Source organism: Coturnix japonica, chromosome 1, assembly GCF_001577835.2.
Source record: "Coturnix japonica isolate 7356 chromosome 1, Coturnix japonica 2.1, whole genome shotgun sequence".
NCBI lineage: Eukaryota > Metazoa > Chordata > Aves > Galliformes > Phasianidae > Coturnix > Coturnix japonica.
The window spans coordinates 23,576,741-23,603,212 of record NC_029516.1 but is presented as its reverse complement, the minus strand read 5'-3'; the positions used below and the strand labels follow the sequence as shown (position 1 = coordinate 23,603,212).

Here is a 26,472-nt window from a genome sequence, read left to right as displayed (position 1 = left end):
AAATCCCAGGTAACCAGGTTCTCTGTTTCTTTCTGGAGAGGACCCACATTTTCCCTACTTTTTTTTTACCATTTATAGAAGTCTTTCTTGTTGCCCTTGACACTGCTGGAAGTATGTACTTTTACAGGGTTTTAGCTTTCCTAATCCAATCTTTGGCTGCTTGGACAATTTCTCTGTATTTCTCCCAGGCTACCTGTCCTTGCTTCCACCTTCTGTAGGCTTTCTTTTTGTGTTTGAGTTTGTCCAGGAGCTCCTTGTTCATCCATTCAGGCCTCCTGGCATTTTTGCTTCTGAGCTTGGAGGAGGTAATCTTTGAATATTTACAAGGATATGCCTTAAAGGATATGTCTTAAGGATTTGTTGTTACAGGCATTCTTAAAAATGAGAAAACTGCATCTGTTTTTGTACAAATAATATATGGGGAGGTGAGTAAAATGATTGTGATATGGATTCAAATGAAAATTGCAGGATTTGAAACTGTAGAATGAAGTTCATTTATTTCTGAAATCATTGGTGGGTGTTTGCTCATGTGAATGGGTGTATGTACATACGCTTAAAACTGGAAGGCTTTATTCTTTTTTCTTTTCTTTTTTTCTTTTTTTTTTTCTTTTTTTTTTTTTTTTTTTCCTTTTCATATAGTAAATAAAAAAAGGCTCTTTGGACTTGAAGCAAAGACCCCAAGCAGCATTCTGCATTGCCTCACTCAGAGTCCCTGCTGTATTTTCCCTTTCTTTTTTTTTTAATAAGCACTTATAAAACTATATTGCTTGAAGTTGCTATCCTGCTGAAATACCTGTGAAAAGCTTACCTGCCTTGAGTACCTATGTTCCCTTGCTCCTTTCTTCATTTCTTCTCTCTCTTTCTCTCTCTTTTTTTTTTTCTTTTCCTTCCTGTAATGTTGTATTTTCACCTTCCTATAATCTTTTCTATATTTGTAGAAAAATAATCCTCTTGGAGGCTATATTCAACTTCATTTATTATGCACTTGGTTATTAGTGTGGAGAATATATAGTGGCTGACTTTCAGGCAAGGTTTAGTGTGGAGCACTACTACTCTTTCAGTAACAAAATATCATCAGGAAGTTTTATGAAATGTGGAAAAAACAAGAAAGAGCTGGTCTAAGATTCTATCAGTTTTGGTATCGTTTGAATTGGCTACTTATAGCAAAAAAAAAAAGAGTATAGACTGAGCCTCAGTGTGGAGCGTGAGATACTCAGTCTGTCATATTGGTATATGGGAAGTTGAGATAGCACCTGACAGGGATGAAAGTTTATGGAAGCGCGGCTGTAAAATGTAATTTGCATGGAAATGTTACAGGGGCAGACTAGATTTAATCCTGAAAAAGGACATCAACTGGAGAGTAGCTGTTTTGCATAGAAAAACCTCAGATTTCTTTTGCATCAGTATTGTCTGCATAGCCACAAGCAGGATCAAACATTGCACAGGTGATTTAAAATGGAAGTAAAAAGTTGTGAATTCATGTCCATGATTAAGAAGTTTTTTGCTGATGACGTGGCTGATATTTAATGTTACTGAAGTTTGGAGCACCTCAGCCAGCTGGGCTTTTCCTAGTGTAAGTCTCATTGTGACTGTTCAGATGTCTTTCCATTCCCTGACCAGATGTAGCACGGAGAGTGAGAGGATGGAAATCTTAAGGAGTAGCTCCACAATCAATTTTGTTCTTCAGATCTGAAAATATGACTACTTTGTAATACCTTAGAATCCGAAAAGTCACATTTACTGGGAGGGGGGAAGCAACAGCAAATACCCATTTGGTCCTCCTTTTTTTTTTTTTTTTTTTTTTTTTTTTTCCTTTTAAAATGCTTTCAATTTTAGTCTGTCCTTCATGTGCTGATAACTTTTAAAATGCTTTTACACCATTAGTCTTTCTAACTAGGTTTTCCTTAGCAGGCTGTGCTAATTCTGCCTTTCCCTCACCGGGTTAATTATTGCTATTCAAAGAGAAACTGATTGTCATTTCTATGACAGAGGATCTCTGCTATCAGTCAGTTTCCAACAGGTTTGTTTTCCTGTCTTAAGTTCAGCTCCTCTTTTTTATATTTTGTAATTCCTACAGTCTCTTTTTACCAAATCTCTAAATTTCTCTGATCCTCACCAGTCTTCAAAGTCTTTTAAAATACTGATAAGTGATTTTGCTATGGAACTTGTAATTCTATAGCCCTAAGAGTTCGTTGCAGCACTGTTGGTAACAGTACTGATTCCTCTCTCTCCAAGTATATTTCATATTCAGCCTTTTTTGCCAATGGACTCTTTTCTTTAAGGCTTCAAAACAAACTTGAATACTTCTCATTTGGTTTGGAAGACTTCAGTGTATTGTACACATTGTGATTTCAGTTCTGCAGTTGTTTGCTGTGATGTGTGGTGGTTTCACACTGATAGACACCTGAGCTTCTCCATACTGCTCTCTCACTCTCTTTCCTCAAAAAGGGAAGAAAATACAAATGGAAAAGGCTCGTGGGTTGAGATAAGGACAAGGAGATCACTCACCAGTTACCAGCATGGTCAAAAAAGACTCAGGGTAAGGCAGATTATTCTAATTCATTGCCTACTGGTAATAGACTACAGCAGTGAGACCTAAAAGCAAACTAAACCCACCTTTCCCTGCCCATTCTCTCTGCAGTCTTCCAGATACCAAAATATTGCCATATAAAATCAGTACCAGTATCTCTGTAAAATAATATATATTTTAATTAAATAGGTGTAATTTAACTGAAATTGAAAAAGAATGTGAGAAATGTATTTGCATTTGTATATCGTCAGTAATTACTAAACAGACATGTTTGTTTATGTACCGGGTGTAAGGTTTGTACTATGGATGCAAAACATGTTTTAACTGGTGTGACTCTAAGTACCAGAGCATCTGTTCAAGCTGTCGGATGTTCATGGAAGACCTTCAGTTGTATATTTACTACTTTTACATAGGGCATACTCTAATACAGATGCTTGAGCCCTGCAACAGTGTTTCAATCCACTACTGTTTATAAATCAGGGAAGGAAGCAGAGGGTCTGTAACAGTGGGGCAAACTGAGCAAGAATGGGGACTGTTTGGATTCTGATCTTTCAGCCTTCCTTCTGTGCGCCACTGCCACTTGTTGACAAGCCTTCTTTTAAAGGTGGCATTGATACAGTGTTTACTACAAGGAGATTCATCCTACCTTATGGTGTGTTCTGGTTGCACCTGTGAGCTGCACTGCCTGTGCTGTGCTGGCCTATCAGAGAATAAAGCCAAGTCTCATGCTATCAGAGATAATAAGCAGCTGGCTTTCTGTGCTGGAAGCAGTAAACACATTGCCTGTTATGTGAAAATCATTTTCTGCTTTTTTTTTTTTTTTTTTTTTTTTAAATTAAAAAAAAAAAAAAGAGGTGAAGGTGCCACAGGTAAGAAATGTGAAGATCAAAAGTCTCATATTAACAGAGATGTGAAGGAGGTATTATATTGCCTTCTCAACTTCTTAAAAGAAAACACAACTTTGGTTGTTGCTTCTGAAGTGTCTGTTTACAAGGAAAAATAATGCCCACTCCCAGCCTAATTCAGGGCTAGGAAGCTGGTTTACATAAAGTCTCCTAGTTGTCCCCTGGAGAGACAGAGGTTCCTTCAGACAGCATTTCCTACCACTGTAGGGCTCTGTGGTCCCTTCTGAAAAGTCTCCTTTCCCTCCATTGTCTGGTTAGAAACTTCTTTTGTTCAAGTCATGTTCTGGAGATCAAGGCTTCACTGGAGTCACCTTTGGTTGGAAGTCATTGTAAACTGATGATCAACGCATGCTGATGAATATTTGTGAATATTCCGGGTGCTGTGAATATTCTTGAAAAGAGCAGGGAGAGAGTTTTCATATTTCTGTTTACAGTTATCAAACAGGATTTTTCCATAGGAATTTATAGGAATTCTTCCTGGTTATTTTTGGAAAACAACAGGAAACGATGTGCAGAAGCAAACCACTGTGCTCCACACCCAGGCAATGGAAGTCCCGCATCTAGTATTGTTGCCATATATTGTATGCAAGATGTTTTGGAAGTGTGAATGTTACTTGAATGTTGTATCAATTAATAAAGGATGGTACACGTGTCTGTAGATACTCTACTGAGCCATATCCAGATGGCATTAAACACTGACATTGCTTTTTATTTTTATTTTTATTTTTATTTTTATTTTTATTTTTATTTTTATTTTTATTTTTATTTTTATTTTTATTTTTATTTGCTGGAAAAAGCTGTCATGGTGAAATCTACTAGGTTTTGATTACAATTAAACTTTTTCATTTTCGACTCAAATGAATGTTTTTAATTTGGTTCTCAATGTTTTCCAAATAGGCAGCAAATCTGAGCCTGAAATATTGTGGCTTATGTAGTTAGAACTCTCATCACTTCATGTGCTACATATGGCTTTCACCATACAAGGACCCCTCACAGTGCAAAGTAGTCTGCAACTGCCTGAATAAATTGTGATTCTAGCATCTGGCTTTTAAGCATAGTTTTACACTGGTCAGTAATAATTTAAGTTGCTGTCATTCTTTTCAAATACTGATAAACCATTACTGTGTATGAACTTTTGTCATCTAATTATGGTAAAAGGAGGTTTAATTCAACTATCTCTATTCACATATGTTAAATGCATGCAAAAATTAAAGTGAACACCAGAAACTTGGGGGCTGGGGGGAGGGCAGCTGACAGTTTATTTACTATTTTCTATTCATATAGTACCTTGGTCTGCGGTCCACCATAATCCTCCAAATCCAAATGCTTTCCAGGCCGTGGTGCCATCAGACGCCTCCCCCTTACACCATTCTTTTTTCCCCTTAGTGTAGTGCTCAGATAAGGTTTATTTCTTTTACCTCACTGCTCTCTGTATTGTGTAGGTAGCAACTCAGTGCTTGTACAGTTTCGCATCTGTTGCATAATGAGAGAATTGAACTCATTTCGCACCATGTTTTGTGTGCAGCTTTTTCTAAATGCTTTGTGTGCCTCTTCTGTTAAGTCTCAATTTCTTCCTCCATAATGACTATATTGAGGATTTGCTAAGAGTGCAGTGACAATGCACGTGAAAGAGCTCTTAGTATCTGACTGATGACACTTCAGCAGCTAATTGCTCATAGAATTTTACTTCATGAAATGGTTTATACACCTGTTTCACTCAGTACATTACTTTGGAGATTTACATAGTGAGTGAAGCTTTGCCAAAATGTGTGAGATATATTCTAAAAAGAAAAAAAAACAACAAACCCAACAGAAGTATAATTGCGATTTGTAAGGGATTCACTCTCAGTGCTTCATTTTTCTCTCACCTGTAGAATTTGAGCAGTAGACATTACTGACAGAAAGCGTAGATGAAATTTCTGGAGTTTTTCCATTATTTTACTTCATTTGCCATTCTGAAAGATAGTGTTTGTTTTCACAGCAAGTGACAGATGAAGCGACTTATTTAAAAAAAAAATTCATTAAATTATTGTTATTTTATAAGAGAAGAATGGAGAGGATATGTCAAAAAGCAATTCAACAAATCTTCAGGAAGCTTACACCTGTGAGATGCTCTTTCTGATAATCTTAAATTGATCTCATAAAACTTTATCTTTCCTTGGGTGTGGAAGGAGTAAGCCAAGCAGTAACCAGATGTGTTTGAATATTACTTTGTTTAGCTCAGTGGATACTCCATTTAATCCACATGCAACACAATATGTGTACTTCAGGAACATAGACATTTTGGAGCAGTGGCACTTAGCATAGTTCCATTTTTTACTTCATTGGCCTTATGGCACTTAAATTTTGGCTCAGGTTTTGCTACTCTTTCCACTCTCAGTTTTGTTGCTGGTTGCCACTAGAGATACCCGTGGTGGAAATGAGAAAACACTGAGTTTTGGGGTGCTGTGAGAGGAATGCAGTGGACTTATGTTCCTGTTGTAATCTTCGTACTGCTCTTACTCAAGATTTTTGCTGTATCAGGGCTAAGATACATGTGTTCTATTGTGTTCATGACTGTGTTTATAAAGAGGCCTAGATGTACAGCTAGGTATTCTGCTGAATTGTCAGCAGTACATGGACAGTTTGACATCTGAAGCCACTGACTGAGATGGGGTTCAAAGAATCATAGAATTTCTTGGGTTGAAAGGGACCTCAAGGATCATCAGGCTCCAGTGCCCCTGCCACCAACCTCCATATCTAATACTAGACCAGGCTTTGCAGGGCCCCATCCTTGAACATCTCCAGGGACAGGGCATCCACAACCTCTCTGGACAGTCTGTTCTAGCACCTCACCACTCTCTTGATAAAGAACGTCCCCCTGATATCCAGTCTAAATCTTCCCTCCCTCAACTTAAAACCATTTTCCCTTGACCTGCTTTGGCAGTCAGTGTTCTTAAATGCTTTTAAATCAATGATGGTGAATTCTTTTATGTGGCTCAGTATGCTTGAAAATATGGCCCCAGTATAAGGGCACATCTCAAAGACCTTACAGTCTGCAGCATCACATATGTGATAATTACAATTATTACAAATTAATTACAAATATGCTTAGACATGCAGGGATGATAGGGAAGAGGCAGACAATAATATGTGGTACCCAGCCTCATCAGAGTGCATTTCTTTTTAGTTTTGATGCCTTTATAGCATATCTAGAGTGATAACCCCAAGAATAAAACATAGAAGATACTAATAGCACCTAAAAGCATTTGTAATTGTAGTTCACCTGCTTGGTATCTTTAATGACATATAGAACCTCAGTTTTTAAACCTGAACTAATGATGCAACAAAGTATCTAAATATTGCATGAAACATACAGTGAAACAGAATGGTTTTCCAGTTAGCAGCTCTTTCATCTACCAGTTTCTTTATACGCTCGTCATGTAACCTCCAGAAATTCATTTGACTTCTCCATAAGCATTCTGTTAGCTCTTTTCATGCTAGTTCCCTCTTCAACAGCAGTTTGCAGACCTTCAAGCCCTAGCTCTCCAGGGTGAGGAGGGACAGGAGGCCCTTCAAAAAAAAGTAACTTGGACCGACAGAGGCAGTGCTAATAGTAGTAGCTGGAAACTTGTAATACTCTCAAGAATGTGAATTGTTTTGAAACTTTGAAGGAATTCATTCTGGCCCAAAAACTACGAAGGAGAAAAACTGCAGTGTAGGAAGTGTCCAATAAACTCTGCAGTAGCCCAATCCTACAGGAGTTCTGCTGTGCCATATGTTGAAGTTACTATTTTGTAATGGACTGAAAGAAATGTCTTCATGCCTCTGTATTTAGTGAAGGCTGTATGAGACTTGGAGCACAGCAAAGATGTTAAGTGAGCTGAAATAGTATTTTTGTGCCTCTACCCTCCCACTCTTGTTCCCCTTCTTCCTCTCTCCTGTTCTGTCTCTCCACTGCCTGGCCTGGTTTTTTCTTCCAAAAGTGCAGAAGGACTGTATTGGAATATCAGAAATCTTTTTGATTTTTCTGGCTTGTTTGCTGACAACCATCAAGTTCTTCAGTATCTCAGTAATTTCTGTAGTAGAAAGCCTAATGTCTTTCCAGTGAACACAATGAGTGAGCTCTAGTGACTCTCTCCCATTTTTATGTACTTTGATTTTATTGATGGCTCATCAAATAGGCAAATAGATGTTTTTTGTCTTGAGAAATTGTTTTTTTTTTTTCACAGATGAAAGTTCAAAAGTTCTTCTGTGTTGTCATCTTTGAGTTTGTGTTTCACCATCTGTTGAGGACTCAGAGAAATTAAGAAGTGAAATAGGTTTAGTAATGTAATTTAATCATTCTTTTTTTTTTTTCCTTTTGTGTATGGAATGAGGCATAGTAGCAACCAGTATGGAATCTTTGCGTAAAGAGTTGGACTTGATGATCTCTAGATGTCCCTCTATTTCTGTGATTCCACAAGACTCCTGTTAGTAGCTGCTGTTTTATGTCCTCATCGTAACTTGTGTTGCTTCCTACTTTCTCACACTAATATGCAGCGTGATTTCCCTGTGATGGCCTCAGAGTCTAGAATTTGAAGGCTTTCCTTGTACCAGTAGCTTTATTATTTTTACTACCGTAATTGTGATATCATATTTTTTATTTTCAGTTCCTTCAAAAAAAAAAAAAAGAATTGTTTGAAATGATAGCTGGATTTAACTTGCATAAGTTTTTCCCTTTCTTGAAGGCAAGAAGGCCTTTTGCAGTCTGCATGAATCAGTGAGGGAGGTAGAAGTACATCCCAGAACTTCACACTGGTTTCACTTAATTCAAGAACAGGCATAGTTGAATGTACAATGTAATCTAACAAAAAGGCTTTTACGAATGTTCTTGTCCTTCAAAGTAAGTTTAATTGAATATTAAATCCCTTTCAGATACGGATTTGGGAAATTCTGATGTGATTGCCAGTTTTCCACATAAGAGCATTGGTTGTCTAGTAGCTTGTCCTCTGGTAGTTTTATCAGGAGCGTACATTTTATGTGAGTGCGGTTTAAACTTACTCTTAATGTCTTTGAGAACATGTAGATGAAACTAAGCAAATTCTGTTCAAGAGATATGCTCAGCATAGCCTGAGCTTGTTGCAAAGTAAGTGTGCCTGCTTTTTTGAGAAGCTCCTTTGTTTTCTGGAGTTAGAACTGAATATAACGCATTACTTTTTAAATGTTCTTACCAGTCCCATTATTCTTTCTGTGCATTTTACAAATAGGATGTGATGTTTTGAGTATGCTTCAGGCTTCAGTAGTTTGTATAATGTTCTATTTTCTGCAGCAAAAGCATGTCAAGGTGATCTCTGTGGGTGGTTAATATTTTCCGGAGTTTGTTCCTCAACCATGAAAATATGCAAAGCTGGAGAGCTTGGTGGTATGTCATACATTTAGATATAAAATATATATATTTCAATTTTATCTTCATTAAAGATAACAGAAAAAGTCACAAGTGTAGCAATAAATACTGTTTGTTTGTGGGTCAGTGCATCATTTGTCACTTCTACCGTGTGTTTGTGTACTAGTGAGCAATTTTTGCCTTAGCTTTACTGAGTGATTTTATGACAGTATGGTGTAGAAGTGACATATAAATAGTGCTGAAGTCCAATATTTTATAACAGGACGTTCAAAATCATAATAGATCATAGACATGGAAATCTATCAGAATTATTGTATGTTTGCGTTTTAGCAAAAATACTCATATGTTTGAAAGTCTTTAGGAGTTCTGTTGTTTATTTTCAAGTACAAGCACTTGTAAAAACAATGTGAAGCAAAACCAATGTATATATATAAAATAAATGTATAAACATTGTAAAAAAGTATTTGAATAAGGAAGAGTTGTTAAATAACTGATAATTAGAGAACTGGAATGGGTAAAAGATGAACTTAAGCTATGAAAGCTTTATCTTTTCTTACAGTAGTAAAAAGAAAACAAAAAAGGTATTTCAAATCCCCTCTATATACATAAAATGGATTTGATTTATTTTTTCCTAGGACTGAGGAAACATAAGGAAATTAACTGTTACTAAATCTAATAGTATGCCTGCATGCTGATTGCATGCTGATAGCATGTTGAATAATCGCTCTTGATGTTCCTTGCTTGTTTTGGTTCCTTTAGCATCTGTATCTGGGAAACTGTATTTCTGCTGTTTGTACTGCATATAGGAGAAGTGAGTCTTCAGTTGTAAATGGGAATGCTGAATGTTTTTTGAAGTGTGCCTTACTACAGTTATCCTCTCAATACAGTAAAAGATCCACAAGTGTGTGCAGCAGAGATCTTTTCGTATCTCTTACCATTCCTGGCAGTTTGATTTACCTCAGTAAAAGGCTGGGAAAGCCACATGGAGCACTTCTGAGATCTGGCACTTTATTCTCAATGATACATTTTCTCTTGGAGCTCAGGCAATTTGTAGAAGTTATGAATTACTTTGGTGCGTGTCTCTGGGCATCATAAGGCATATCATACTGATGTTCTCCAGCAAGAGACGAAGTAAAGCAAGCTTAGAAAGAGTTAGTTGATCTACAGAAGAGCTGCAAATGCATTAAAACCAGAGATATGTGCTTTCTGATGGTTAACATCTTTGAAAACCTGGCTTTTTTAAGGTGCAGTTTTCAGGATCAGAAATATGGAACTAAGGACTATGCCCTGCATCAAATCTTGTTGCCATTACTCTCCATTCAACCTCTTCCCTTTTTGAGACAGCAGAACAACTACATCTTGTACCTTTGAAGAGGTTTGCATTCAGCATTATTGTTGTAGATGGAATGGGAAATTTACTGTGAGCCTACCCAACAGCTTTATAGATACCAGCACTACACAGAGTTGGGTGCAAAGCCTGCAGTTCTACACTGGTAGTCCCAGAATGACAACAGTGGTTCTGGTTTCTTACACATGTTTACACGTCTCAGATCCTTCCTATCCTGCTGCTGCTCTTGGGTCTCTAATGGGGAAAGGTGACTGTAGTGATGTATTTAACTACTGGGAGTCCACAAAAGGAATACTGGCCAAACAGCACGAGTCACCTGTTGCTTTGTGATTCTCTTCACATATAACAGCACGGAGGTGCATGAGCAGCCCTGAATTTATACTTGTATTGGAATTAACATTCGATACCAACTAAAATCCCTCTATTTTACACTTCAATGATTGAAAAAGAAGAAATAAAATTAACCATAGAATTTTTGGTCAGAGCTTATTGACTTCAGCAATGAAAGAGATTAAAAATATATTGCAAATATTCTTTCTTTTTATTTTGCTGTGTTTCAGTGAATGCAGCTTTAGTGCCTAGCACATGATATAATAAAGTTTAATTTATCACCGCAATTCATTTGTTTTCTTTGTGATTAATGCAGACATCAAACATATTAAAATATATTTTATGTGAATTAGTTGAGCTAAAGTTTAAGTAGATTATATATGTATATATATTATGTCATCAGGAAAATGACTGATAGGTTCATGATAAAAACAAGTGGATAAGGTACAAAAAAAAGGAAGGGTAATGGAGTTTATTGGGTAACCTTCAGATAAGCTTTCAGATATAAGAATTTTGCTGAGCAGATTTGAATGCTGCTGTAACAGCTCACTATTGTAGCCCTTTAAAAATAATGTGAAATCTGCTGAACTTAGTATAGACTTTTTATACCGATATAATGGGCTTCATTCAGTGTCCTGCAAATCTGAGATCTCCCATGTAGGCTGGCATATATGGACTTGGGAGATGGCATCCTTCTCAAGGGAAGGCTGGAGGCCAGCTGCTGCCTGGAGCTTTCTGGGTCACCCTGCTTGCAGAATCATGGAGAGAAGGGATGTTGAGCAGTCCTTGCAAAGCAACATTTTTTTTCTTCTTTGAATGATTGTCTTGAATCATTAGAAAGGCTCCTACAGAGTTTTTTGAATCCACAAATAAAGCAATTTCAGATGCGCTCAGGTGTGCTTTAAAATCGTTCTGCGGAAATCAGAGGGAATTTCATTACTGAAGGTTAGTTGAGTTAGGTCAGTCCTGAGCTAGCCTGGGAATCTCTTTCACCTGGTAGTATTTCAGAAAGCACTGCTTATACTAAAACATTCAGTGGTACCATCACATGAAATTAAATTTATTTTTCTATTTCATTGGAAAGCTTCAATTGCTTTAAATCAAGGACATTTAAAATTTCCTACAGGCGGTATAGAACTACTGCAGCACAAGACCTTCCTGTGACTGCTGGCAGGCAGTTGTCCAAAGGTCCTTTTACAATACAGTGCAGGGCAGCAGGGTCATATTTAAATAAATGTTTCATGACATCAGAAAGCCATGCCTTTAATCTCTTTTACTTTACCTTTGACACCAGCATATTGATGATCGTCTGTACCTCACATTGTAACATTTTCTCTGATTATTCTTTCATTACTTCAATTATTTTCTTCCCCTCCTTCCATCTGCCTTCCCATCTTTAATCCTATCTCGTGCTTATATTACTTGATTCTTCAGCTGCTTGTGCTTTTCCTGTTGTCACTGCATAAGGCTCCCGATAAGGGCAGGTGGAAAAGCTGCTGTGAGTAGCATCTGAAGTGCATCTGCTGTGGTGTGACAGACCAGCTGCATGCTTCAAATAACAACTGAGTTGATCTCATTTATTTACTGTACTGGAATTGCATTTGTCCTTCTGCTTGCATGACCATATGAGTATGCAGAGCTATCCCAAAGCTGTAAGAGCCTGCAGCCCAGGATGCTTCGTTAAAGCACTCTCCTCCAGTACTTACCTGTGCTTTTCTTCCTTTCTCCTCCTGCTGGGTACACACCTTGGCTTCCGCAGCATATTCTGTGTCCCCTTCTGCCTTTTGCTCTTTACTTCTGTTGTCATTTATCCTGTTTTATATCCTGTTTTTTTTTTTGTTTGTTTGTTTTTGTTTTTTTTTTTGTTTTTTTTTTTTTTAATTTATTACAAGAAATTTGTGAAACTTGTAATCAAAAGTGATGCATTTTTCTAGGCTTTTGGCTGAAAGGAGAAACAAAAGCTTAAATGAAGATAGCTCCTTTTAAGTCTACTGATGTTATTCTGCCAAGAGAGTTGCAGGCTCTTTTCTATATATATTGACATGTACATATTCTTTGTCATAGCATCTACCAAGTTCTGTAGTGTGAACTTTAATTGCACTGGTCTGTAGTTCACAGGATCTACTCCAGATTTTCTTTTATTCATTTCATATCCACCACCTTCTGTTGATACCAAGGCAAGCAGAAACAAACATTTTTCATCTGTTGTTAGTTCAGCTATTTCATATTCATGTTCCCTTAGAGCTCTTGATGGGACACACCAGTGAGGTGATTTGTTAGATCTCAATTTGTCATCTTGCTCTAACGGCACTTCAGTTTAAAACAGGACTTTTTGTATGTCTCTGCAAGGAAGGAGTCTGGCCTGGTAACTTCTTAAGTCTCCTCTACAGCAGATGAAAAAACAACAATCCTTAGTGGATCTTTCCTCTTCCAGTGGTGGACATGGGCTCCCAGGGGGCTGTGTATGGCCAGCTCCTCACCGAGCCTGATCCTGACCCCCAGCCCAGGCCTGTCTCTATGGAGGTGACTGTTCCCAGGGCTGTGTCTGCCCTTGCTGCCCCTGTCCTGCCCTGCTCCCTGGCTGTGGATAACCAGGTCCTGCGCTGCTGGCCCCATGCACAGCCCTCCTGGACCACTGCCCATGGGCAAATGCCAGCACTTATATCTCTGTTGTGTTATTTTGCCTTTACATCTAAGCCAGCCAGATGCTACCATCCTTTCTCTTTTCCTTGCTTGGACACAACTTAAGGTTTTTTCCTTTCTTAGAAGGATACCATTTTTTTCTTCTAATAACCTCCCTTATCCTGCTTGTTCAAGTCAGCTCTTTTCTCTTGATTTCCTCAGTCTTTTTTGATAGCTTGCATGCATTTCTTCTGACCTTGCACAAGGTGTCTTCAGTCACTCTCTGTGCCTTCTGTAAAGATGTGAATCTTTTCGTTGTCCATTTTTTCTTCCTTGTAACAAGCTCAGTCATTTTTATTCAGCAAACCTTTTTGAAATAGCTGTACTTTTTTTCTTTCTTTCTTTGTCATCTCTTCAAAGATGTGCGTTCTAATTTACATTGAAGGAGTTATTGTCTGTGGCTGGAAATTTACTTTGGGTCATAGCCTGATGTGAGGTTTACTTTTATTAGACTAAAAATATCTAATGGTCCTAATTTTAGTCCTCCATACTGGTAGGGAGGTGTTTCAATATTACGAAAGTGCTTAGATTCTTAGGTATGTTTAGGAATTGGTTCAGAACGTGGGTTGTATTTATGTACTTTGCCTTTCTCAATGTCATCTTCCTTGGCTATAGTTGTAGGAATATGTGTTGGTTGTTTAATGTGAATGGAATGTCAAATTCCAGATAGATGTGATATCAGGAGTTGTTCTCTTATTTTCATGCAAAAGGTGCACCTTTTTATGAACTGTCACAGTAACCTGAATCACAGAATCAGAGGATGGTTTAAGTTAGAAGGAGCCTCTACCTCAGTTTAATATGAGAAGTATAAGAAAATCCAACAAGTCGCAGTTGTACTTTGAGCTGTCTTATAGTAAATCGTATGTTTTCAGAAGAAAGACAGACATGCCTGAAGATAAAGTAAGGCATAGTATCTGTGCATGTTGGATAAATAGTTCAGAAATCTCCATGAATATGATATTGGCTTGTGCATACTTATAAGATTAGTGTCAACATGGGTTATCTATCATGTTAGTACAAGTCAAGCAAGTTAGATCTGCCTGAGGGGTGGTTTAGTGTGTATACCCAGCTATTCAGGCCGTGCTCCTGTGGAGGTTTGGGAAGACAAGGCTGGGGAGGGATGATTTTTCCTTTGCTCAAGGCTTCCTGTGCTGTATTTATACTGTCGCCATTTTCTCCATTGTAAGATAAGTATAGGTAATTGATAAGTAAAGGTAATCAACATTCTATTAGTCTTCAGGATAAGTAAGATCTAAACGGAAGAAACATCTGAGCCGACGTTCAAGACCCCCTCCTCAAATGAGCTTTTCTGTAGGACCTGTATATTGGCTACAGAGTGAATGGGACATTTCAGAAGTATGTGATATATTCAGTTCATGTCATCATTTCTTTTTTTCTGTCATTGGGAAATTCTCAAAGCACTAAATACTAAATTTTTAATGGTCTTCTGTAAATTGCATTATTTTTTCTTGATCTACTTCTTTTCACAATTGCATATTGTCATTATTAATTGAGTACAGATGCTTTGATTGGAAAACTCTGCTTTGTGAAAATTCAGGATTAATTTTTGTGGTGTGGAATATAATGTGACATTCTGTAAGTACACAGCACAGCTTTTGTTAAAAAAAAAAAAGTAAATGGGAAAGATACAGTTTCAGGAGATTGGCAGATCGAGAAACATTCAGGAATTAATTATTTTCTCTGTATCAGGTAAAAACATGATTGCTTGCTCCCTCCACCACAGCACTTCTGTTTGAACACACTGATAAGAAAATCCAGCCTTCATTTGTCTAAATATTAATGTAGAGTGGCATGTAAAAATTGACTAATGAGATCAGAGTAGTATGAAGGTCTTTTCATAGGCTCATTTAATTTTGGAATGATTATAAAACATAACTACTAATTTATTTCACATGTTCTTGTTAATTATAATGGCATCCAATAGTGCTAATCTAGTTATGAGCTACTGAGTATTTCTCAGTCATGGGAAACATCCAACATGATCCTTAGGTACAGGAAAAGAAAAGGAGCACTACTTTTTCTCTATTGGCAGTGCTGCAATCTGTAAGCCATGTCATATTTGTAAGTCATGCCTTTTATTTATTTCCATGGAAACTGCAACAGATACTAAGAACACAAAAACACTATTTGATAGATCAAATTATCAGCTACAAAATACTATTTCTAACCACAGTCACCACCACTAGTTGTGCATTTTTTCCAGCAGTGAACAAGAAACTGCATGCTGTGCTTGTAGAAATTGGCACCAGTGGAGGTAACCCACTGTCACTACTGCTGAAGAAAGGCAACACCCACTGCCTCACTGTGTTCACGTCCAGTGTTTGGTCTTCAGAAACACTCAGCATACAGCAGTGAATGTCAATGAGTGCCATTTTTTTCCATGTGGAGCAATTAGATGGCACATCTTTGCTTCATGTGTACTCCATGTCAGATGCCATTCTGTCAGACTGCCCCTCTTCTGCCATCTGTTGCACAGCAACAACATGTCATGGAATACTGGTGGGAAGGTTCAGCCTCTACTGCCTTACCACCAACATCTGCCTCTAATGTTGAGAACCAACGTAATAAAACAGGAGGTATTACTTCTGGAGCAGCCTTAGTACGTTACGCTCATTAAAAATGCTTTTTGTGTACTGAAGTAGTTTAAATATATTGTAGTCAGACTATGCATCTTCAGTTATAACTCCAGCATTTTTTTTCATATTCTGGGAATAGATACAGCTGTGTTAATGACCTATTTTGAACCAAAATTCAGGATATCCAGTTGATGTGTTGCAATGTAAGTCTTGCTTTGAAGTCCCATTATCTTATATGCTATTAAAGTAACTATCAGTGTCTCTACTGAGTAATTATTATTTTGCTGAAATTAGCTGTGTTTGGCCCCAACTGGTTGTATTATTTCAAAACAGTAATCATACCTAACTGTATCTTTTTCATGTGACCCTAAATCATGTTCTGAAATACGTCTGAGTGCTTTGGTGAGTTGACATCTTCTATACAAATATTCACTTAAAGTAGTAATGAATAATTGGATCTACTTTTACTGGATTAACAAAATGCACATGGATAGGTCTGAGTGAAATAGAGACCCCCCCCCTGAATGGCTGCTATCTGTCAAGCAGTAGAACTTTGTTGAACTTCTGTGGAGTTAGTTACATCTTTTAAAAGTACTGAAGGGCACTGACAAGCCAGGATAATGACTGTAAGCATGTAATCTCACATCAAAATGTTGTCATAGACACAGCATTCAAACATATAATAGGTAATGATCTAAACATGATCTAAATGTGAGATGAGCTGTAAGGTGAATGCTGCAGTGGAATGAGAAGGTTAAAGGAAAGTGTTTACAGCACATGGGTATGTATTTGTTTAAGTACAAATTTCCCTTTGCATTTGTCTGGGGCCGGGAGAGCCCACAGGCCTACTGTCCCCGTCACGGACATAGAATGATCTAGGTAACATCACGACACCTGTAAAACTTGTGTGCCAGGTGGATCATCATAACTGTTGCACATTTTATCATCTTGAGAAGGGTTTGATTGGAATTCCTCTAAATCTACATTTCTAACGAGCATTTACATCTCAGATAAATTCAGTTGTTTACCCGTACACTTTTCATTTCTCAGGCTTTACAGAAATTTGTGGTCTTGATTGTTTGATTCGAGATTTAGGGACTTGAATGAGAAGCTAAAGGCAGGTGACATGTAGACAGAAATGAAAACAAATCAGTGTTTGTAACAGGAGAAATAACTGTTTTAAGAGACAGCTGCCTTTCTCAGGTAGACCACATGGGAATGTATTGTACATGAGATGGAGGTCAAAGTGATGCATTTCTGAGGGTGAATTTCTTCACTGGTAAAAAGGAAGTTACTAGGTGAGGCCTGCCATGTGTCTGATCGCCTGTACTGTGGGTTTGCCTTCCTACTGTGAATGTACTTTATTGACATTTGTAAGATTTTAGAAAGCAAATTCAAAAGGAGCAAAGATAAAATACTAGTAAATGAGACTAGTGAGCGTCCTTGTTTTCATATTAAAGCCTATTTGTAAGAGATTAATTAGAATAAAATATTGTCTTCAATAATTTCTTGTAAGAAGGCTGTGTCTCACCAAAATAGGTCATGTTTTGATGTATATTTTCATGTATCTTTGCTATCATTTGTTGTCTTTTTTTTTTCTGTGGGCCAAAGCAAAATGTGACTCTTAATAGGATCCAAACTGAGAAAACTGAGGAATACAGGAGAGAAACAAGGATGCAGGCATTCAAGGCCCACACAGCAATATCTATCAACATATACTATTGAGGAAATGACTGCAATCTGTATTTCTGTTTATTCTCTAAGTGTAGAAGAAAATCCAAAGGTTTAGATGCCTACCTGCATGAGCAGTGTTTTAATGGGAAACAGGAGAAGCAGGGTGAACGCTTCTCTCGATTACCTGGACATTGCGGTTTTGGATCTAGGATAACCGTGTGTCAATCAAACAGTTTCATTGACACATATTTTACTTTCCAAAAGTTTTTTAGGAACGCTGCCCATCTTCACCTCCTCATATTTGCCTTAGAATCCCTACCTGTTTTTAACATTTTCTTCTTTTCTTTCTTTGCATTAAGAGAGCGTATGATTTTGTCCTCATTTCCCAGTGCTGTCCTACTGTGCAGGGGTTTCACGTAGTGTTTATTCCTCCAGCCTATCGTTCTCTGCTCTTCCTTCTTCACTTGCTCTACTACAGAGGCTGCCAGGTAGCTTTCAGTTTTCTAGGAACTTCGACCTTCCCAGCAGGTTTTGTTATACTCTACAAACAAAGGAAGAAGTTAGAACTGGAGCTCTTTTAAATGTCCAAACATTTTGTAACAAAGTGTGTATTAATAATGCCAGTTGGAACTTTTATTTTATTATTATTTTTTTTAACTGTGGGAAAGCAGTCTTCTCTTTATAAAATTCTGCATTCATTTTGCTTTTCAGTTTGCTTCTGTCTGACCTTGTCAGCAAGGGAAAATTGCCAAGAGGCACCAATGAGAGGCTACTCCAGAAGTAGCAGAGTTTCAGGCATTGAGGCTATATCCATATTAGTAAATTAAGCAGTGATTGGATATATTTCCAGGTCCCTGCCACATTTTTGGTATTTGCAAACTAACCTTATTCCAGAAATTTTCCAGACATTCGACTGTTTCCGTTAGACAGTTTTCATGCTAGCCCTGTATTTCGAATGGTATGTGAGTATAATGGCATAGATCTAGGCTGATCTGTGCCAGCTGATTTCAGCAACTAGAAATGTGCTCAAGCATTGCTTAATTGGGTAGCATAGATGCAGTGTCAGGAAACTTTCTACAGACCTGCAAGATCTTTATTTCTTCTGCCTTGCCCATCTCTCCCCTTTCAATGCGGTCTTGTAATCTCAAGTGTCCAGCCTGTTCCTGTCCTTCCATCTGATCTAAAATACATACAGATCTGATTTTATTACTGTGCTGTCTCTTCCACTTCTTTTCCTTCCTTCATGTGACTGAATTTACTGGTAGTGACATTGCGTGAAATTCTGTGTCTGGAAAAAACTACTTTGTGGGGGCCTTTCTTGTACATAAAAATAGATATAAAAAGAATAATACTAGACTTATCTCTCCCTATATTGCATGTAAGAAACTTGATGAATGATTATATTTCCTGTGAATTGCTGTAAGTTCATTCTGACTACATGTTAAGGGAATCTTTCTCTTTAAACTAGCTCAGGATTTTACGCAAAACATTTCTGTCAAAACTGAAAACTATAACTCCTTTTTTCTTCCAGATTACTTATGAACCAGCTTATGCACAGTGAAAGAAATTAGGGGATGTGATAAAGCCTTTCCTATTTTGCTTTGATTAAGTGTTGTCTACATAGCTGTAAATTTCTCTCTGTCTTATCAGGATGGTGATACTGGAATTGATTTTGGACATCGCTCCAGTTCGAGGTTGAATTTATAGATCTTTCTGAGGCTCAGAAGAAGCAGGTGAGTTCAGGCCAAACATTACTAATCTTTTGACAATTGTCTTGTGGTTTTGTGGAATTGCTGTTTTTGCTCACCAGTCCATATTCAAGTACTTGCTCTCTCCTTCCTCTCATTTACTGAGATGTATGGCTACTTATACTCTGATGACATCTTTTAGGGTTTCCCTGGCTTTTAAGTGCCTGCCAGGAAAAAAAACAAACACAGAAATAACAAAAGCAACCAAGCAAAAAAAGGGAGCTTGATTGTCTCAGCAAGGTCTCTGGAGCCTCAGAGGAGGAGATAGGGTGCAGTGAGGAAAACTCCACTGCAACAAGTCTGATTTGAGCTTCGCACTGTAGGGGTATTGTCATGTCCTGCCCGTGAGCTGAGAAAATCATACCTGGTGTTTCATCTGAGAGAAATGAAGATTATTAAGAATTGTGAACAAAGATACAGTATAAAAGCTTTTTTTATTTGATGTAGTGTCTGTTGCATGTGCTCTGAGTCTGACTGTGGTAACACTGTTGGAATCTCATGGTTGGCTTATGCTATAAAAGGATTTTGGTACAGTTGGCAATAACAAATTAATACGGTGATCACTGCAGGTGAATTTTTGTTCTTTACGTTGTTTATTGATGAGTGGCTAGAATGAAGGTTCACTGAATAGTTTAAGTGTACCATGTTTGTTTAGAAAATTCTTTTGGATTATCATTGTGTAATTTTCTGCCATAATTCAGCACTTTAAAAGAAAAGATAAAACCAGTAACGAATTCCTCTGTTTGTGTATTCCTAGTCTGTTAAAATGGGAATGACCTCTGTTTCATTGGAAATTAGAAATATTCCATGATGTCAAAGACCGTGAGTTCAAATCTTGTTTGAACTGTGATGTGTGTTAACAGTCCAAATCTGCCTGTTCAGAATTGGTGTACATCGTACCACTCTGGGATTGGCATACCTGCACTTAATACCTTGCTTTGACCTTGAGATGAATGAGATAAGATACTAGTTCTATTACCTTAGAGAGATCTAGAAAGGAATATTAGGTAAGTGTGTAAGTTAAGATCTTAGGAAGCCTCTAGCGTCTATTTCAGGTTTTTTGTACTTGTTTAGGCAAATTATCACATCGAAGTTTCAAAATGTGCTCAATGGTTGCAACAACAGCATGCAGGCCCAACTGCCTACCTGTACACTGCTATTTCCAAAGTAAAGACATACTATTTCTCTGCATGAGCGGCAAATTCTAAGGTATTACAAACTATTTAAATACAAGTATATTCTCCTTAATATAGCCATCTCCATGGACTGATGGCTTGGAAGAAAAGAGATAGTTCCAATAGAATTTAATGATGGTGAGGGTAATTAGTGTTGAAACTGTTTATAACAAGTGTTCTGAAGTTTACCCTCTGGGAAGAAGCATAGGCCTTTTTAACCTCATTTGAAGCACTACCAAAGAAGACGATTCTGGTATGTGGTCCTCTGTGGCTGTCTTTACCCACTGGCTAATAAGAAAGAAAATTCCTTTCTTCTGAATTAATTTCACCTTTTTCCAGTGAGCTTAGGTACAGGCCTGAAGGGTACAGCGTTACTGTGGTGGAGCCAAGAAAAAAAGGGAAAGATACTGTTTGAGCTTAGTGTATTGTAAAATCAGAGGGTATAGAGCACTGAAAACTGTAGAGCTTGATCATGTAGAATTTTGTGTATGGTTATATGTTAATATGTAGCAGTGTATTTACAACAGTGGTTTTTCTTACATTACCCAGAGGAAAAACCAGTGAAAAAGGTTTGGATTCTTTGCTTTCTAACTAGTGATGGAAACATGACTGTATTCCTATCATATATTTATACACGTGTCTGAGCAGTATAACACAGACAACGTCAATGAAGAAGTAGTATTTTGGAGAACTGTTTGTTTTGATAGAAACGTGCTTATTTTAATAAAGTGTGTTGTGTCTGAAAGATGATGAGTCAAACAGATTTTGTTTAAGAATGTTTTTCTGGAAGTTGACTGTTTTTGGTACCAAATAATGTCAGAAATGCAGTAGTACTGACTTGTGCATCTATAATAGCTTGGCAGCATCGTTTTATTGAATTCCAACATGTCTGGAACTTAAGGCATATGGAGGAAAATAACTTACTCTGTTTCCTCCATTATTTTCTTCCATAACTTGTAGTTAAATGCAATCTATAAAAATGCTTTCTGTAAAGAAAGCCGAAGTCTTTTTTGGCTTCTTCAACACTGGTCTCTATTTCTTGCAGTACGTGAAAGCAGGAAGGGAATGTTTTTGTAGTCCGTGAGGAAATAGTAGTAAATTCTGACTACTGATTCATCAGTATGTCGTACAGAGTTGATATTCTTTTATGGCAAGATATGGTGTCTTTGTACTGGCTGAAAGCTAGAATTCAGTCATGAAAGTAGTGATACAAATAATAATAATAAAAAAAGTAAATTGAGCTAATGAGTAAATTTTTATTAACGTAGAGACATCTGTGCTTTTTTCTGCTCCATCTTTAAACCTCTTGAGACTTAAGGAGGAATGCTTAGAAAACTGATTTAGAGGAGGAGAAGCTGAAACAAAGACAAAGTCCATGCTGGGAAAAAATGTTCTGATTTTGGAGCGATAACTTAAACTGATGCTGTTAGAGATTATTAGTGAACCAGTTACTTCTGGACTTTGGGAGTTAATTAGGCTTTGATGAAGAAGCCAGGGCAATTTTCTTAGTATTTTCTATATTTTCTATGTTAGTGGAACTGAATTGTAGATATAGAGTTAATTATTATGGAATTGATCTAACTCTTTGTGCTGTATTGGCAATTTGTAGAAAAGGAGACACGATGCTAATTCCTGGCTTTTTCTCATACTGTAGGATATTACAGTTGTGGCTTGTGTATGCTTATTGTATCTGTATGCATTTTATTTACCTATGAAATACTCAGTCTTTGTCTAGATGTTTATTTAATGCAGGGTGAAAATCCAATTTAGTATTACAGTGTTGTCAGATTAGTATGAAGATCCATCTCAGAGACACTTGTCTTGCATCTCTTGAATTCTCTCAAGAGGTACGGGAGGACTCACTGCTGGTAATGATATCACAATGCCTGAGGTGTGAAACATTTGATGCCAGTGCATCATCCAAGTCATTCCATCAGCCTGGTGGTGGGCTGGCATTGCCCATGTCCATGACAAAGGCTATACAGCCTTCCACACATGCAGTCAGAAGGCATAAGTGAAGGAGAGGAAGAAATACAGAATATTAGCGTATACAGCTGGGTTTTATCTTCAGTCTAGTTTCCACTAAGAAGTCTGAAACAGTCAGTACTTTTTAAAGGAGTAGGTACTGATTGTTGTGGAATTTTGAATGATCCATCCAGAATTATTATTAATAGCTGCAAATTACAGATTTGGGTGAGCCTGAATGCAATGTAAATGAAGTCAACTTCTACCGAAACGTAGTTGGTAGAATTGATGTTCTCAGATGAGGAGGTGGTAGATTGTTGCTATGATGGTACAAAGTATCAGACCATGGATTTAAGCTGATTGGCTTTTCAGTTCAGCTCACCATTAGGTACAGTCTTGATGGTTTGGTTTGCTGGTAAGAGCACTATTACAATAATCTGCTTTTTACAGCCCATATCAAATACGAACTTGCACCACGTATTACAAAGTTTGAGTTTTGGGAGATATTTTCACAACATCTAGGAGTGATACCCCACATTTCTTGGAATTAGTCCTTAATGACCAACTTTAGAAAATTGTCTGTTGCTCAAATACACTGATTATTTTGTGGATTCTATCATAGAAAATTTTAAGGAAAAGCTGTCTGAAATCTGACGTTTTTTCTTCTAGTAATTTTATGGCGTATAGAGAGATGGTGTGCATCTTAATAATTTTATGCTTCTTTTTTTTTTTTTCTATGTGGTATGAATAAGAGAGGTGAGAACTCTTAATTTTTAACCGAACTGAATACAGGTTTCTAAATGTGGCCTGCTTGAGAACAGAGGACCATTACTGTAGTTGTCATGTAAAATAAAGTTGGAGTCTGAATCTCCTTTTTAGCTGTCAGCTTTATTAAGGAGCTACTGGTGTGTTGAGCTAGGCACACACATTATATAAGCAGTGTGTAGTAGTGTCTAGGGAGAATTTTCTCTCTCTTCTCTGCTGCTTTATTAGGTCTCTCTCACTCATTCACTGTTGCCCTGTCTTACTCCAGCTTTCTGGCTGCAACTCACAGCACAGTAGGTCTAATGTAGATTGACGCCTTTGCTAGAGGACTGATTGAAACTTGTGTCTCATAGTTGCTAATGCTCACTCAACCATTTTATTGAAGATAAAGTAAATAAAATAGATTGCCATATGAGAATTCTCTTGAAATCAAATGGAATAATTTGACAGGTTTAAGCCCATGAAAAAGCCTAAGCATTGAAGCAGATGGGAATGCTTTTTTATGCACAATATACCAGGATAAGGTGCCTGCTGGCTTGATGTTAAACTGTTAATGTTTTTATTTTTTATTTTTATTATACGAGTCTAATTGCTGGTAATAGTAAAATCATTTCCAGTAAAATTTCTATTTTTAATTTCTTTAAATTGTTACTTCTCTCAAATAGACAGACTTTTGACTTAAATATATATATGCCTATATACATACATATATAGAAAGAGTAATGGCTATACAGATTTTCTTATTGCTTCTTAAAGTGACCAGTGATGATCATGTTGATGACTGAGGTGTGAAATATTTGATGCCAGTGAATCATCCAAGTCATCAGCTAGATAATGGCTTGGCATTAACTGTCCACAAAGAAGGATAAGCCTTCCACACATTTGGTCAGAAAGCAAACCAGTGATGGATCACCAGTCTCTTAAAATGCGATTTTAAAGCCATACAGTATGGTACTACTTCTAGAGTGCATTTCAGGATCCTCAAGATTAACTAAGGTTGAGTTTATTAGTTGATAAAAATAATTCCATGAAATAATGCAATGTGCATTATTAATTTTATAGGTTTTAATAATTAAGTAATGTAATTTAGAATTTTACATCTAAAGCTGCTAAAAAAGACCCTGACATTCCTAAAAGTATGTATGAAAGCTAAGATGAAGATCTTAAAGAGCTTCTACAGCTGTTGTGCCAAACCATTTAAAATGCTGTTCAACAACACCCAAATATTCAATTTTCAGTTGTATAAAGAGTTGCTGTAGATGAGTAGAGTACTGTGTCCGTGTTAATTTTAGAAATAAGATGATACATAATAAGCAAGTTAAGCTGAAAAAAAAGTGATACTGACTACCTACTTCTATATCTGCTTGACAGTAGGTGTTAGTCTTTTTAGTTGTACCAACACGGGTGTGTCTAGTAGTAGTATCATAGAAATTGTTACTTGAACCACTGCTTCAAGAAAGCAAGACACTTGAACTTCAGTTTAATGCAGTAAGATACTTAAAACTCTTTTAGAGTTACCAGTAGAAATAAAAGAATAAAAGAGGTTAAAAAGTATATGAACAGTGTTTGCAGGTACAGTTTCAATTTCCTAAGTAGAAAATGCAATCATTTAAGTGCCAAATGCATTCTTTATGTTTAAACAAAATTTGCTTATTTTCTTTGTGTCAGACTAAGTATATATATATATATATATTTTGAAGTTCAATCATTTGTTATCATAGAGTCATTAAAGTTGGAAAAGACATTTTGGAACATCTAGGCCAACTGTCCCCCTGCCACCAATATTGACCACCAAACCATGTCCTTGATATTGTGTCTTTCCCCCATGTTACATACTTTAAAGGCAGTCTGTGTGGATTTCATGCAGTAGTTCTGGAAAGAAAGAGAATAACCAGCAACTATTTGAAGAATAGTGACAACAAGGAAGAAGAATATTCTAGAATAAACACAATGGTGCAGCTGGAGTTAACAGGACAAAATTCAGAATAAAGGTGAAATGTAGGTAGACTGTCATGAGAAAACTTTTGTTCATAAGTTGGTAAGCTTTATTGGGATACCAAATGATTTCCCTAGAGAAGTGAAGGAAAATGTTTTCAGCAGGATCTTCTCATACTATTCTGTGCAGGGCTGCAGCCACATGCAACTCTGCTATAGGTCTGATAGAGAGTAGATTATCTGCGAAGTACTTGAATGGTAGTATAGTTTACTGCTTGCATCAGTTACATACTGAGAAACTGATAAAGAGTGAGTTTCTTAAGTGCATGGAATATAAAGTGAACAAGAATAAAATGATGTCGTAAAAAGATACGTATATATTCCCTACTTTACAGAATCACACAAACTCACAGAATCAGAGAGGTTGGAAGGATATCATCCAGTCCAAAGCCTTGCTAAAACAGGTTCCCAACATTAGGTTACACAAGAAAGTGTCCGGGAAGGTTTTGAATATCTCCAGAGGAGACTCCAAAAACTCTCTGGGCAGCCTGTTCCAGTGCTCTGTCTCCATCACAGTGAAGTTCTTTCTCGTGTTCAGTTGGAACTTCTGTGTTTCCAGTTTGTGCCCATTGCTCTTTGTCCTGTCACTGCACACCACTGAGAAGGGCCAGGCCCTATCCTCTTCGTACTGCCCTTTAGATATTTGTAAGCACTCATAAGATTATAAAAAGACTATTGATACTTAAGGATGGAGAGCTTGCAGGGTTCCATGAATATTTGTTTTGAAATAAATTATGAATGAGCTATTTGAAAATGACTTCCAGGAGTGAATTGAAAGACTGGAAAAGCATAGTAAGGATGAATTTCCAAATTGTCTAGAATGCATTTACTTGTGTTGATGTGAGCAGTGGAAGGGATGGTGCTAGTCAAAGTCATACCACCAGTGTGATTGTGAGTAAATCTAAGAAAATGTGAATGATATCCTCATTTTTTCCCATATTGCTCATATTCTTAAAAGGAAAAAATACTCTGCTGTGTTTATAATCCAGAGCACTGGCACCAACTGAGCTCTGGAGAGATCTTTTCTCTTTGTTGTTGTTGCCATGCTGATGACTGTGTGTGTCTGGCCAAACTCTTCCTTCTCTTGCAACATCCCAGACTTTAAATTTCAGCACTTAAAAAGTAGAATCTAATTTCTGGGTCACCAGCAAGATAGGGCTCCCCGTCCTCCTGGAGGAAGTCTCTTGTCTCATTCATCCTGTTGCACACTTACTGTTCATGAAGTAGGATAAAAGAGTTCTACCTTTGTTTTCCCGGGGGAGGGACAAGACAAGGAATTAACAGCTTTGCTTTGGATCTCTGTGTTAATTCTTTTGTTTCCCTCTTCTACATTTTATGAATTAAAGTTTTCAGGAGGTGATGAGGAAGCAACAGAGAACATAAGCAATATAAA

At 37.2% G+C, this 26,472-nt stretch overlaps 1 protein-coding gene across 1 annotated transcript in view; it reads left to right on the top strand.

Moving 5' to 3' along the window:
- The window catches only part of FOXP2 (forkhead box P2), a 329,056-nt gene that overhangs the window by 32,491 nt on the left and 270,093 nt on the right, over positions 1–26,472 (top strand). The window contains 1 exon segment of the mRNA XM_032442956.1: positions 19,082–19,164. The gene's annotated coding sequence lies outside the window, so the exon portion shown is untranslated.